Source organism: Hemitrygon akajei, chromosome 9 (assembly GCF_048418815.1).
Source record: "Hemitrygon akajei chromosome 9, sHemAka1.3, whole genome shotgun sequence".
Taxonomy (NCBI): Eukaryota; Metazoa; Chordata; class Chondrichthyes; order Myliobatiformes; family Dasyatidae; genus Hemitrygon; species Hemitrygon akajei.
Genome location: NC_133132.1, coordinates 6,872,237 through 6,876,137, shown reverse-complemented (window position 1 = coordinate 6,876,137; position 3,901 = coordinate 6,872,237).

Sequence of the window (3,901 nt, the reverse complement as noted above, 5' to 3'; positions counted from 1 at the left end):
TGGGAACCGGAGTGATAGGGCAGAGGATGGGGACTGGAGTGAAAGGGCAGAGGATGGGACCGGAGTGATAGGGCAGAGGATGGGGACCGGAGTGATAGGGCAGAGGATGGGACCGGAGTGATAGGGCAGAGGATGGGGTCCGGAGTGATAGGGCAGAGGATGGGGACCAGAGTGATAGGGCAGAGGATGGGGACCGGAGTGATAGGGCAGAGGATGGGACCGGAGTGATAGGGCAGAGGATGGGGACCGGAGTGAAAGGGCAGAGGATGGGACCGGAGTGATAGGGCAGAGGATGGGACTGGAGTGATAGGGCAGAGGATGGGACCGGAGTGATAGGGCAGAGGATGGGGCCGGAGTGAAAGGGCAGAGGATGGGACCGGAGTGATAGGGCAGAGGATGGGGACCGGAGTGAAAGGGCAGAGGATGGGACCGGAGTGATAGGGCAGAGGATGGGACAGGAGTTATAGGGCAGAGGATGGGGACCGGAGTGATAGGGCAGAGGATGGGGACCGGAGTGATAGGGCAGAGGATGTGGACCGGAGTGATAGGGCAGAGGATGGGGATCGGAGTGATAGGGCAGAGGATGGGGACCGGAGAGATAGGGCAGAGGATGGGAACCGGAGTGATAGGGCAGAGGATGAGGATCGGAGTGATAGGGCAGAGGATGGGGACCGGAGTGATAGGGCAGAGGATGAGGACCGGAGTGATAGGGCAGAGGATGAGGACTGGAGTGATAGGGCAGAGGATGGGAACCGGAGTGATAGGGCAGAGGATGAGGATCGGAGTGATAGGGCAGAGGATGGGGACCGGAGTGATAGTGCAGAGGATGGGGACCGGAGTGATAGGGCAGAGGATGGGGACCGGAGTGATAGGGCAGAGGATGGGTCCGGAGTGATAGTGCAGAGGATGGGGACCGGAGTGATAGGGCAGAGGATGGGGACCGGAGTGATAGTGCAGAGGATGGTGACCGGAGTGATAGGGCAGAGGATGGGGACCGGAGTGAAAGGGCAGAGGATGGGGACCGGAGTGATAGTGCAGAGGATGGTGACCGGAGTGATAGGGCAGAGGATGGGGACCGGAGTGATAGGGCAGAGGATGGGAACCGGAGTGATAGGGCAGAGGATGAGGACCGGAGTGACAGGGCAGAGGATGGGGACCGGAGTGATAGGGCAGCGGATGGGGTCCGGAGTGATAGGACAGAGGATGGGAACCGGAGTGATAGGGCAGAGGATGGGGACCAGAGTGTTAGGGCAGAGGATGGGGACAGGAGTGATAGGACAGTGGATGGGAACCGGAGTGATAGGGCAGAGGATGGGGCAGTTGGTACACAAGTAGGTGCAGTGTGTAGTGAGTCTGTGAAGAAGAACAGGCAGATGATAGAGCAAAATTGCTGTCAGTGTGATGAGTGGAAGTGTAACATGGGGGCAAAATCGAAAAGGCTGCTTAATACAGAAATGAAGGTGTTATATTTGAATTCATGACTTTATGGAATAAGGCAGATGATCATGTAATGTGGTTAGAGAATGACGGGTATGATGTTGTGGGAATCACTGATTCATTGCTGAAAGAAGATCATAGTTAGGAGCTTAACATCCAAGGATACACTTAGCATGGAAAGAACAGGATGGGAGGCAGAGGGGGTGACATGGTTCTGATGGTAAAAAATGAAGTCAGATCCTTAGAAAGAAGCAATATAGGATTGGAAGATGTAGAATCCTTGTGGGGAGAGTTAAGAAACTGCAAGGGTAAAAAGAGCCTGATGGGAGTTGTATATAGGCCTCGAACAGTGGCCAGAATGTGGGCTACAAATTACAATGGGGAACAGAAAATGCATGTCAAAAAGGCAAAGTTATGATGGTCATAGGAGATTTCAAAATGCAGGTAGATTGGGAAAATCGGGTTGGTGCTGGATCCCAAGAGAGGAATTTGTCGAATTCCTATGTGATGGTTTTTAGAACAGCTTGTTGTTGAGCCCACTAGGGGAAAGGCAATTCTGAACTGGGTGTTGTGTAATGAACCAGGTTAAAGCAGGGAGATGGACATAAAGGAACACTTAGGAGGCAGCGATCATAATGAGATCAAAATCACCTGACAGTTTGACAGGGCGAAGATAAAGACAGGTGTATCAGTATTACAGTGGAGGAAAGGGGATTTACACTGGCATGGGAGATGAACTGGCCAAAGTTGATTGGAAGGGGACAGAACAGCATTTTCTGAGGTTTTGGGGATAACTCAGAAGGTGCAGGATAGATATATCCAAAGGATGAAGAACTGAAAGGAAGGATGAGGCAACTGTGTCTGACAAGGGAAGTGAAAAACAGCATAAAAGCAAAAGGATACCAAAACTTTATTCGAATATATGAAGAGTAAAAGAGAGGGAAGACCGGATATCAAACTGCCGGAAAATGTCACTTGACAGGTAGTAAGTGGAGACAAGGAAATGGAGAGGAACTGAATAAGTATTTTGCATCTGTCTTCACTGTTGAAGACACTAGCAGTGTGCTGGAAACTAGTGTCAAGAGGCAGCAGTGAGTGTCGTGCTGTCACTAAGGACAAGGTGCTCGGGAAGCTGAAAGGTAGATGAGCTATCTGGACCAGACGGACACACCCCAGGGCTCTGAAAGGCGGCCAAAGAGATCGTGGGGGCTTGACTAATGATCTTTCAAGAATCATTAGATTCTGGAATGGGTCCAGAGGGCTGGAAAATTGCAAATGTCACTCCTCTGTTTAAGAGGAGAGGTAGGTAGAAGAAATGATATTATTGGCCAGTTGGTCTGACTTTAGTGGTTGGGAAAATGTTGGAGTCCATCATTAAGGATGAGTTTTGAGTTACTAGGAGGCACATGATAAAATAGGCCAAAGTCAGCATGGTTTCCTTCAGGGGAAATCTTGCCTGATGAATCTATTGGAATTCTTTCAGGAAATAACAGGCAGGATAGACAAAGAAGAGTCAATGGATGTTTATTTTCTTCAATTTTTGACAAGGTGCTACATGAGGCTGATTAACAAGATGAGAGCTCATGGTGTCACGGGAAAGATACCAGCATGAATAGAAGACCATAAGATTGAGGAGCAGAAGTAGTTGAAGAGACGTCCCAGAACCTGTGGCCTTTCCCACACAAATCGGCTGTGTGCTCCACTTACTGTTTGACCCTCTTCCCAGTTCCAGGCCCGGTCGGTTCAGTCTGAACACAACGTGCTGCAGTCTCTCCTTGAGCCAGGCTAACTGGCGGCAGAGGGAAGTGGGGGTGGGTGTAAGGGGGGGGGGGGAGGTGCAGGGAGGAAGGGTGGAAAACACCAGGCACCGTGAAATTAGAGCAACACGCTGGAGGAACTCAGCAGGTCGGGCAGCATCCGTGGAAACGAACAGTCAACGATTCGGGCCGCGACCCTTTGTCAGGACTGAAGAGGGAGGGGCAGGGGCCCTATAAAGAAGGTGGGGGGAGGGTGGGAAGGAGAAGGCTGGTAGGTGCCAGGTGAAAAACCAGTAAGAGGAAGATCAAGGGGTGGGGGAGGGGAAGCAGAGAGGTAAGGGGAAAGCACTATGGGTAGAAGAAGGAGACGGAATCATGAGGGAGGTGATAGGCAGCTGGAGGAGGAGGCAGAGTGAAACTGGGATGGGGGAAGGGAGGGGGTGGGAATTACTGGAAGTTGGAGAATTCGATGTTCATGCCAAGGGGCTGGAGACTACCCAGATGGTATATGAGGTGTTGCTCCTCCAACCTGAGTTTGGCCTCATCATGGTAGTAGAGGAGGCCATGTATGGACATATCCAAATGGGAATGTGAAGCAGAGTTGAAGTGGGTGGCAACCGGGAGATCCTGTCTGTTGTGGTGGACGGAGCGGAGGTTTTCGACGAAGTGGTCCCCCAATCTGCGTCGGGTCTCGCCGATGTAGAGGA